The sequence below is a fragment of the Kogia breviceps genome, chromosome 9 (assembly GCF_026419965.1).
Source record: "Kogia breviceps isolate mKogBre1 chromosome 9, mKogBre1 haplotype 1, whole genome shotgun sequence".
In the NCBI taxonomy this organism is placed as follows: Eukaryota; Metazoa; Chordata; class Mammalia; order Artiodactyla; family Physeteridae; genus Kogia; species Kogia breviceps.
The window spans coordinates 97,636,168-97,648,382 of record NC_081318.1 but is presented as its reverse complement, the minus strand read 5'-3'; the positions used below and the strand labels follow the sequence as shown (position 1 = coordinate 97,648,382).

General features: G+C 37.4%; 1 protein-coding gene and 1 pseudogene across 2 annotated transcripts in view; both read left to right on the top strand.

The window, feature by feature from the left end:
* COG5 (component of oligomeric golgi complex 5) overlaps window positions 1-12,215 on the top strand; it is a 270,936-nt gene that overhangs the window by 51,921 nt on the left and 206,800 nt on the right. The window lies entirely within an intron of this gene.
* On the top strand, window positions 6,393-7,348 carry LOC131762774 (syntaxin-11-like; annotated as a pseudogene).

The window sequence follows — 12,215 nt, the reverse complement described above, 5'->3', positions numbered from 1 at the left end:
GTTGGGCATCTGTATGTCGTCTTTGGAAAATTGTCTATATAGGTCTTCTGCCCATTGTTTGATTGGGTTGTTTGTTTTTGAGTTGTATGAGCTGTTTGTATATTTTGGAAATTAAGCCCTTGTCGGTCACATTGTTTGCAAATATTTTCTCCCAATCCATAGGTTGTGTTTTTGTTTTGTTTATGGTTTTCTTTGCTATGCAGAAGCTTATAAGTTTGATTATGTCCCACTTGTTTATTTTTGCTTTTATTTCTGTTGCGTTGGGAGACTGACCTAAGAAAACATTGTTACGAATTATGTTAGAGAATGTTTTGCCTGTGTTCTCTTCTAGAAGTTTTATGGTGTAGTGTCTTATATTTAAGTCTTTAAGCCATTTTGGACTTATTTCTGTGTATGGTATAAGGGTGTGTTCTAACTTCATTGATTTACGTGTGGCTGTCCAGCTTTTCCCAACCACTTGCTGAAGAGACTGTCTTTTTTCCATTGTGTATTCTTGCCGCCTTTGTCGAAGGTAGGTGTATGGGTTTATTTCTGGGCTCTATTCTGTACTGTTGATCCAACATGTGGAGTAATTTTTGGTTGAAAACTGGACATTGTGGATAATATATTTGTCATTTGAGATTCTACTGTGTTCTCTGAGGTTTTTTTTTTGTTGTTATTGTTCCAGCTGGCAGTTAACTTGTCTGATCTCAAGCTACACATTCTTTTCCCTGTACTGTGTCTGTTCAGTTCTTCTGGCTTACAGCTATTGCTTTAGTAACCTGGTACCTGATAGATCAGCCCTGTACCTCTGTAGTTTAGATATCACCAAGAATTTTGGTAGAGTTGATACTAAGATCATGGGCCTTAGGTTTTGTGTATCTTTTTTTCCTTTAGTGTTTCCTTCCTAAATTTCTAGCTGCTCTTTCAGCTCTGAGCTCTGTCCTGTGACACCTCAAGTTATAGTAAGGCCCCAGCTTTCTGCTGCTTGAGCTGTGTACTGTTTGGGGAAAACCATCAGTCTAAAAAAAGCAGTAAACTCACATGGCTTGCCAGTCTTTTAAGGGTAGACACCCCTCTGACTTTTGTTTGCTTCTCCCCCTCCTCCTGGATCCTCCCTTCTCCCCCGTGTGTGTATTTTAATGGTAAGCCAGGGATTTGGGTCTTGCTCCTGCTGTGGCTCTATTCTTTTTAGGATTTTTCTTTCTAAATTTATAGTTACTCTGTCTTAATTCATGTTCTCTACCATCTCTGGATTTTAAATCTGCATTTTTCTGTTGCAAGAACTGTGGGCATTGGAATGGGAGTTGATGGCAGTAATGGGGGTCAGTGCCCTTAGGCACAAAACCCCAAACTTGGAATCCTTACCCATTGCAATTTATGTATTTCAAATGTAACCCTTCCTTCCCTGCGTTCCTGCCTTTGATCACTTTCCAGGGCCTTCACATAAGTGTGTTTTTAAAAATGGTTTATCTAGGTTTAGAAATTATCTGCAGGAAACTATGCTTGACCAATTTACTCTGCCATTAGTGGAAACTAGACTAAAATAATTTGTGTTTGCCTTTTGCACATATGCTCTCAAAGTCCATAAAATCAAATGAGCATTGTAAATTTGAATCGCTTTGATAAAAATTTCTGTAGGTTGAGATTCCAAACTAATTTTAGTTTTTAAATATGATTAGAGGTAATGTTCAGTGCAGACTTGAATTTTATGTATATAAAATCTCTGTATTCCCAAAGAATGAATGGATACAAGAATGTTTCATATAGTCTAAGTAACCTTACAGACTTAGAATAAATTTGTCAAGGCACTTTATCATTACTTTGCCTTTTGGAGTCTACTAGTATTAAAAGTTATTACTTTGTTTTGGAAGGATGACATTTTGTGGAAATTTTTACTTAAAGACTAAAATCAGTTTTATGGGATCTTTTTTCTCTCTGTTCATCTCTTCTCTAAGGCAAGTCTTTTGTTTACTTAGAAGAGCAACAGAAAAATTATACCCATAGAAGTTATTCTTTCTCTTTGTCAAAACTAGTTTAAAGCTGCAACACCCTTTCTTTAGTCTTCAGATATATTTAATATGGGGATTCTAAGATTCTGGCTGGTTGTCTTGCACTCATGGGTCTTATTACCATTTTAACAAATTCATTTTTGTTTCTGTGATATAAAAAGTGTCATGGTTTTCAGAAGACCTCATCTAAGCCTGTGTGTCTTCCAGTGTGTCTTTAGCTTTGTGAGAAGCTTTCTTCCAGATAAAGATTTGTGGAACATAAAGAAAGTGAACAGCGAGAGAGCCTAATGGGAGAAACCAGTGCTATTTTACAGTGAGAAATGTAGTTAGTTAGCTTTGAGTAAGTTGTTAATATATTTAGGTGTTTTTCTGTTTAAAAAGAAGTAAGGATTTAATGATAATGTCTACTTAAATTGATGGATTCTCTGATAGTGGTAGTATTTGATGAAGATTGCTTAGCATTTTGAACTCTGTTTTATCCTAAGAACTTTTCTTCTTTAGCCAAAAGGTGGTGACATGCTCTTTTGTTCCTCTCTTCAAGTCATTGCAGCTCAGCATGTGATGTTGTATGGTAAGCACAATAATGCGACCCCTCAAGGATATTCTCATTTTAGTCACTGGAACCTTTGAATATGTTACCTTATGTGGCAGAAGGGACTTCACAAATGTGATTAAGGTTATGGACTTTGAGATCGGAGATTAGTCTGGATTATCCAGATGGGACCATTCTAAATTCTTGAGTTTTTAAAAGTGAAAGAGGAAGGCAGGAGAGTGAGCCAGAGAGCTGCAATGGTAGAAGAAGAGGCAGGAGAGATTTGAAGCATGAAAGTACTTAACCTGCCATTGATGGCTGTGAAGATAAAGGAAGGGACTCATGGACATGCAGGTATCCTTTAGTAGGTGGGAACTGTCCCCAGCTCACAGGCAGCAAGGAAGTGGGGACCTCAGTGCTACAACCTAATGGAATTAAATTCTGCTAACAAATTGAATGAGCAAGGAGATGGTATCTCCCTTAGAACTTCTAGAAAGGAATGCAGCTATGCCAACACCTTGATTTTAGCCCACTGTGACTCATTTTGGACTTCTAACCTCCGGAACTGGAAGATAATAAATAAATTTGTAGCTTTCAGGCCTCTAAGTCTGTGGTAATTTGTTCAGGCAGCAAATAAGAAACAAATACATCTGTACCATATCACCTACATGGAAGGAGGATTCTTTGTGTTTTGGAGGAAAGAGAATGGCTGATCTGCCCCAGAAAGACATTAGAGTCAAAACAAAATAAAATATACACACACAGTGTTTTAATGTGTCCTGCTTCTCCTCAAGAAGAAAGTGCCAGAGTTATATGTCTTTTTATTGGCAGGAAACATACCTTTTTTATACACAGATATGAAATGTTAACTGATGTTTTTAAAGTAAACAGCTGTAATGGGATAGGGCTTATAAAATATCCTGCATACTCTTCTGATATCATGGCTAATGATACATTTTTTCCCCTGTTGCTCTTAAGAAACAAATAATGGCCTCAGGCCAATTTAAAGTTTTACAGGTAAATAATTTGGGAGTAAAAGAAAACTACTTTTTATTCTAATCAGGTTTACATATTCAATTCTCTGCTGATACATATGTTTTGAAACCCTCCTGTGTGCTTGTCTCTAAGACTTTCTGTTTTAGAGTTATGCTGATTAATAAAGTTCATTCTTGGTCTTCGGGATACTTGTAGGATGTTATTCCAGATCTGGTTATAGGCATGTGATGGAGCCTGGTTATGAGCCATAGTTACTTAACTTCTAACAGAAATAAGAATAATATTTAGCCAGGATCTCAATACAGGAAGAAAAATGTGAACAGGACATTTTTCATAGAATTTCCTAGTAAGGTTAGTAGTTCAAAATCTTGTTTGTTTTTAAACTGTGTTCTGAGAAATTCGGCTTGGTCTTCTCCATAAATACTGAACAGTGGTAATTGCTGGACAGAGGGTGGAGGAGAGAGAGGAGGTATTGTTTTTTTTTTTTTTTTTTTTTTTTTTTGCATTACGCGGGCCTCTCACTGTTGCGGCCTCTCCCGTTGCGGAGCACAGGCTCCAGACGCGCAGGCTCAGCGGCCACGGCTCACGGGCCCAGCCGCTCCGCGGCACGTGGGATCCTCCCGGACCGGGGCACGAACCCGTGTCCCCTGCATCGGCAGGCGGACTCCCAACCACTGCACCACCAGGGAAGCCCTGTTTGTTTTTTTAAAATAAGGTTTGGGGATACTTAAGAACAGCCATCTAATTGATATGGAGACTTTCTACCTAAAACAAAGTAATGAAATTGATATTCTAGAGTGGGTTAAAATGTAGCAATGAAAATAAAAACTGGAAAGGAGCAGCTGGGAAGACTTGTACTGAGGATAAATGATTTATGAACAAATTTTGTTGAATGGGCACTTGCAGGCTAGTTATTTTTTAAAAAATTTATTTATTTAATTTATTTTTGGCTGCATTGGCTCTTCCTTGCTCTGTGCGTGCTTTCTCTAGTTGCGGTGAGTGGGGGCTACTCTTCGTTGCGGTGCGTGGGCTTCTCCTTGCGGTGGCTTCTCTAGTTGCTGAGCATGGACTCTAAGTACGCGGGCTTCAGTAGTTGTGGCTCCCTGGCTCTAGAGTGCAGGCTCAATAGTTGTGGCGCACAGGCTTTGTTGCTTCACGGCGTGTGGCAACTTCCCGGACCAGGGCTTGAACCCTTGTCCCCTGCATTGGGAGGCGGATTCTTAACCACTGTGCCACCAGGGAAGCCCCAGGCTAGTTATTTTACTGTAATAACTAGAATAGCACAGTATTCACAAACTTTTCTTTCATCAAAGTAATATTCACTTTATTAACATTTTAGAGACTTCAAAATGTCGTAAAATTATACCATAAAATAATGTAATTGTTCCTGCTATGTAGTTTGTGATTAAGAGACAGGAGAACATAGGCTTTGAAGCCATCTAGAGCTTGATTTAAATCCCATTTGCATCGCTCCTGCTAACCGTGTGAATATCGACAAGGTAAATTCTCTCTCAGATTTCAAAGGACTGTTGGGTAGATTTAATGAGACAGATTTATAGATTGTTTTCAACCTTGCCTAGCATATAGTAGGTCCCTCCAATATTGCTTTCCTCTTATCCTTCTTTCTTTAGAAATAGAACTAAAGGATGAATCTGTATATCTTGAAGGTGACATTGGTTATACATCATCATCTGTGGTCGTGTGTTCTACTCTTATGTGTTCAAAAATGACATCTTTTTTGTTTTTTCTTAAAAAATCACATAATATACATTTCTTGTGTATTTTTTCTGGTAACAAAATACTGAAGTATTACTGTGAAGATTTTCAAGTTAAAGTTGGGCACTGACATAGAATAAACACATTTAAGTGAAAATGAGGTCTCAAATACTGAGATGAGAAAAAGTACTTTTTTGAGGAACTACAGTAATCAATACATAGTGATTTTTTTTTGTAACTACATGACGTTATTGAATTGAAAATACATTAAACATAAAATTTCAGAAAAATGATAAAAGCTGTCATTGTTTGCTTTGTGGCAAGTACTGTGCTAAACATTGCATATATTTTATCTCATTGAGGTTTCACAGCAGCCTCTGAGGTAGATGTTATCATTTCGCAGTTGGGGAAGCAGAGTCTGGATGAGACAAGTAACATTCCTAGGATCACACAGCTAGTAAGAAGAGGACTTCTATTTGTACTTATTATTTATTTCTTCCACTTATACTCTGGTGGAGGTGCTAATGAGAACCAAAGTGCTGTAAGACAAAAGAATTGTGTGAAGTTGGGACTTTTGTAAATTTTGGGTAGAGGCTGTAACAATATTATTCGTGAGTGGAAGTTGAAGGACTTGTACAGCTTAAAAGCAATTTAAAAAATTTTAATGTAATGGTTAAAGTTGTGGAGGGCGGTGGGGGTGGAATGAATTGGGAGATTGGGATTGACATATATACACGAATACATATAAACAGATAACTAATAAGAACCTGCTGCATAAAAAATAAATACAATAAAATTCAAAAACAAAAAAGAAAATAGGGTTTCAAGGAATCAGATGGAGTGGCCTGCTTTTAACACCCAGAGCTAGTGACACAAGGCCAGGTCAGCTCCTACCAAGGATTCCTGCTCACACTGGGATACGTAAAGTTAAGGAGCTGTGGACCTGAGAGAAACATCTGTTAGCTTCTCCACAGTCTTTTCAACAAGATCATCATCCCCAAAGCAGGTATCCTCAAGGAAGGACTGTCCATTGAATCTGGTCAGCAAAGAATGCTGGTTGTGGTCCATGAACTCACAGAAATTATAAACCATCTTTGAGGAAGAAATCAGTCCATCTGAAGAGTGTGTTACAGGGAAAAATAAGACAAATAAAGACATGGAGCTGCAGCAAGGGGACAAAATGGATTAAGAGGAAAAAGAGAAGAAAACCACATCTCAACCCCAAAGCATAATGAAGGACCGGCTAGTAGGACTTGTGGATTAACCAAGCGGTTTGAACAGCAGTTCCCAGACAAGGAGGATGAATTTGACTCGCCCCCTGAGGATATCATGTTCAAGACGGACCACATCCTGCAATCCTTGTACCGAGATATCCAGGACCTTCAGGATCAAAACCAGCAGCTGACTGCCGACGTGAAGCGGCTGGGAAAGCAGAACACTCGCTTCCTCACGTCCATGTGGTGCCTCAGCAGCATCAAGCACCCCATCAACTCTGTTGCCAAGGACATCAGGCGCAGGGCGAGAGCATCCACCGCAAGCTGAGCGCAATGAAGGCGCTGAGCAAGGACGCCAGTCGCGCACTCGGCGGTGGCGCGCATCCCATGCGCACAGTACAGCACTCTCACCCGCCCGTTCCAGGCCGTCATGCACGAGTACAACCAGGCCGAGATGAAGCAGTGCGAAAACTGCAATATCCGTGTCCAGCGCCAGCTGGAGATCATGGGCAAGGACGTGTTGGGCGACCAGATCGAGGGCATGTTCGAACGAGGCAAGTGAGATGTGTTTTCAGAGAACCTGCTGGCTGACGTGAAGGGCGCGCGGGCGACCCTCAACGAGATCAAGAGCCACCACCGCGAGATGCTGCGGCTGGAGAGCCGCATCCGCGACCTGCATGACCTCTTCCTGCAGATGGCCATGCTGGTGGAGCAGCAGGCTGACACCCTGGACGTCATCGAGTTCAACGTGCAGAAGACCCTCGACTATACCGGCCAGGCCAAGGTGCAGTGCGCAAGGCTGTGCAGTACAAGAAGAACCCCTGCCTGACCGTCTGCTGCTTCTGCTGCCCCTGCCTCAACTAGTGGGGGCCCAGGCCGCCACACCCCATCCCCGACCGGAATGGGAGGGGAAGCACTCTGGGAAAGATTTTGAGGCTGTCTGCCCTGGGGTGAATTGCCCTAATCCCTAGGGACCTCAGTCTTTAGAGAAGAAAAAAACTCGAGGTCCCGGAATTCCAGTCCAGCTCGTACTTGGAACGAGAGTTGATCCCACCCGCTGTTTGATCTGTAAGGACAGATGCCTACTGAAGTTTTGTGAGGTCATTATATGGCGCATAGCACCCTTGCCTCCTAAAAGGAAGCCAAATAAGGAACAGATGTGGTAGCTTACTCTGTAATACATGTCCAAGGCATGTTTGTACATGGACCTCTAGGAGGAAGTCAGTTCTGCATCGGCTCACAGTATGAACTCTTTATCAAGACTTCATTTAACCTATCCTGAAAGTACCTCGGTTGTGTTCATTTTCGAGTGAACTGACCTTGGGAAAAACTGCACATCTTCCATTTCTGATTCTTCATCTGGTTTACACTGTGTGATTCCCGCCTGGATGTATATCTTCTTTCTGCTCACCTCCTCTACTTATTAAAATCACATTTAACACTTAAAAAAAAAAAAGGAAAAACAAGTGCTTGGGAAAGAAGAGAAAAAAATTTTAATGTAATGGTTCCTCTTATCCTCCATTGATGTTGCCTGCATTTTTTTCTTTTGAGATATGAGATTGGTTTGGGATTTAAACGAGTTCATTTTGAGCATTCTAAGAAAATAAAAAAAATCTTAGTTTAGGGTTTGTATTTTGCTTCTGATTATTTAAATACATTCTAGAGAACATTTAAGAGCATTAAACAGGCATCATTTAAGTAGATGTCTTAGTTTTATTTTTAACATTTTGTTGAAGTATAAAAGAGGTGTACAAACTCAAGTATATAGCTTAATGAATTTTTTTTAGATTTGATAACCTGGCCTAATTAAAAGTACAAGATAATATCAGAAAACTTATAAAAGGAACATACCAAGGGGTGGAGAAATCACAATTAATATGCTGTGTTTATGGAGTTCCCCAGGGTTTTTAAAATGAAAAATGTTATGTTTCATATATTTACTATTTTAACCTTGGGAAAATATATATAGTTTTGATTGTAGGAGGAAGAAAGGAGAAAATGCTATCTACTACTATTTTGGTTTAAAATAAACCAAGAAAATTAAATAACTATGATATGTTTTCATCTTTTTAAATTTCTACAAGATATGGCAGAGAAATGAGTATTTTATAAAATATGCTCATAAATGAAAGGTCACATAAAACTGAACAAGACCTGAATATTGACAAAGCAGTGTCAATCTGGACAGTACTTTTGTGAAAAAAAATGTCTATTTTAAATACGTCCTAGTGACCAATTAATTTGACTTTCAAAGGCTCAGTTTTACTTGTATAAGTTTCATTTAATAATATGATTTTATGCTTATATTTGGTGACTATTAAGTTCCTAAATGTAGCTGAGGGAGGAATTTTCATAAGGCCTGCCATATGCTATATATTTTTATTTTTTCAGAATAATCAGATCAATTCTAGTGTTATTTAAAAAATTAAGTACTACTGTCATACTACTATCAGTGGTTTAATAGAATAATTTTTTAATTTGTAAAATTATAATATATGTTAACTGTGCAAACTAGAAAGTTCAGGTATGTATTAATTGCTGAAAAATAGAACATGTAGGTAGGTCTCACCTATGGATTTATTTTGGGAAATCTCTCAACTGTTTACTTGTACATTACTATATCTATTGTATATATTCTTTTGCACTTAATATTACATTATGGACATCCTTCCATGTTAATAAACATTAATCTATATCATTGTAATGGCTGGGTAATATTCAGGTGAAAACTTTCCAGTAATTTATGTAAATAGTCTACTATTATTAACTATTTTGGTCATTTTAATATTATTTACTAGTATAACTGTCCTTTTATGACCATGCTTCGAGATACATTTTTGTACAATTATTCCATTGTTTTCTTAGGATAAATTTAAGAAGTTGAATTTCCTGGTCAAAGGTTATGTTTAATGCTTTGCTTAATATTTCAAAATGAAATATCTTTTAGTACTAATGTGAGAGAGTATACCTACAACTTTGTCATAATAAACATTAGCATTTAAAAATTACTTGCCAGGTCACATACGTGAAAAACAGTATATTAACTTGTTTTTTAACTTACTCTAATTTGCATTTTGTTTTTGCTGTGGTGTGTGTCATTTGTTTTTCATTGATGAGTTACTTGTTCTTGGCCCATTTTCCTATGGCTGTATGGGTTGGTAGGTATGTATTCTTTATACAATAGAGGTAAATTGACTCTGCTTTATAGACTTTAAGTATAATTCTCAGTTCATTTTATCTTATTCTTTGATTTTTTTTAGTATAATTTTTACAGTTTTATAGTTACACCTGTTACTGGCCATCAGCCAGTCTTAGTCCTCAGTCAGAGTTTATTTCAAGTGCCATTTCCTTTCAGCAGCTTTTCCAGGGACATGTGCTCCATTGCTCTTTGTTTGTACTCTTGTTGTAGTTATATTTTGCCCGGTGATATTGATGTTGACATATTTGTCTTATCGCCGCTGCTTTTGTACGTGCCTACAGCCCAAACCTTTTATGAAATGTTCAGATTTGGGTAAGTGAGGGCTAAGTGCTATTATAATGAACCTTATAAAAGTGCTTTTATGATTAAAAAAATGCTTACAAGGTAACAGACTTATTTATGTTGGTAACTGGGATTTTATGGTTATTGCTGCTTGCCAGTTTTGTCTTGGCATTTTGTGATCTGCCTACTAGATCCCGCGACATATGTTACTCAGTAAGATTTTAGAAACGTTTACGTATTTTGAGAAGTTAGTTGTGTTGTAGAACCAGTAAGTGTATTTATTAATATAAATGGTAGTGATATCTTATTTCTTGTATTTAACAACAGTGATAAAATATTTATATGGTGCCTTTTATCGTGTAGTTGAAAGCACAGTTGTTTTTTTGGTTTTTTTTTTAGCTCATTGTATCTGTTCAAACTGTGTCTTTGAATCATTGATAGGTAGAAGATGTTTTAATGAGGACTAGAAATTTAGGGCAAAGTAGATTTATCTTAAAATTAGTTGATGAAAGTTCAGTTCTTTAACTTGTCATTTTGGAATTTCCTACCAGCCATCGCTGTCAAGGGTGGAGTGCAAGCCTCCTGATGTTAGTCTTTGCCTCAGCTCAGGTGGCTCTCCAGGTTTAGGGTTTTGCAATTAACCATTTCTCTGCCAATGAGTTTTTCTAGAATTTCGTTGAGAAAGAATATTTATGGAAGATGTTTCTGAATGCTAATCACCCTATCCATTTTGTTAATTAGTAATCTCTGAAAGTTGGGGAGTGAGGAGGGTGAGAGGAATAAGTACATCAGAATTACCTGGGTGCCTTTTCGTTTTGTTTTTAAGAACATCTGTCTTCTTGTCATTTGGAAGTGCCATTTCTCTCTTGCATCCAGTCTGATCAGTCCTGTAGATGTGTACCAAATGGTTGAGATCCACTGCTTTAGTATTCTAGAATCTATCCTAGGATTAAATCAGAATTGCAGAGGGTTTTATACCTGGACAATGTTATATTATTCATTCCCATATAATTCTTTTTACTGAATTTTCTTTTAGTTTGATGCCATTATTGTACATTGAGGAAAATTATAACCATCAGCCTTAAGAAACTTCTTGTTGTCTTTTCTGTAAGGTTGTTGTGGCCATTTTTGTATTTTGAAGGACCTAAGAAACAACCGTATGAGATTTTGGTTGTCTTTAAAGTTGTTGTAGAAACATCATTTACACATTACATACTTTCTGAGATGATCCATGAAAGACAGTGCTTTCTGGTCTCAGTATTAAGAATAGTTGGTACTTTTGAACAGCTAGAGGATTTTTATTTTAGCAATGCTGAGTTGTGTAATCAGTCTCTTTTCTCTCTTTATCTGACCTAATGGAAAGCACAGGGAACAATTTTTGACTCACCTCTTGTAAGAATGCAAGATAATGCTACATGTTTTGCATCTTTATTTCAAACCAGTATTAATTTAACTTTTCTCATTCTTTTCATTCTGTTTGCTCTGATTTTATTATATTTATTTTCTGATTTAATTTAATTGTATCTAAAATTGGATGCTTTTAAAAGTTGTCATATATTTTTCTTAGAATAAGGAAGGCTATAAATAAATTATGTTTAATATTTACCAATTTTGCTTTCCTACTTTCTTCCTAACACTAAGAATAATTTTTGTTTTAAGGACTTCTCTGGCAGTCCAGTGCGCTTCCACTGCAAGGGGCGTGGGTTCGATCCCCGGTTGGGGAACTAAGATGCCGCATGCCGTGTGGTGTGGTTAAAAAAAATAATAATAATTTTTAAAAAGAAAAGTTTTTGTTTTAGTTTTTGACGACATGCTCTTGTGAGGATCTTTTTGAATTTGTAGATGTTTGCTCCAGAGAAAAAGCATGCATACAGATACACATTAAATTTTGCACACAATTTCAGGGGATTTATGAGACTTCAGGAAGCCCTATACCAAAGTCATTGTTTATCTGAAATGTATTTTTTGGCATATGTTTTTCTGTAAGGTGGCTATATTCAATCACCTAAACTATTTTCTTTATATATTTAAATTGTATTCACTAGTAGCCCATTTTCAATAATACTGACTCACTCTATGGTTCTATTGGTTCTATGATTAAGTGAAAATGCTAAAAAGCAAAAGAATCGCTACTACAAGATAATATCAATGTTGTTGGAAAGAATTCTTAGTGACAGGGTTAATAAGAAATGTTCCCAGAGTAGTGCTTCTGTAATGCCATTTGAAGTATTTAAGTAACACTGAATACCAGTGTTACTTAAACTGTTATAAAACAGAATAGGAAA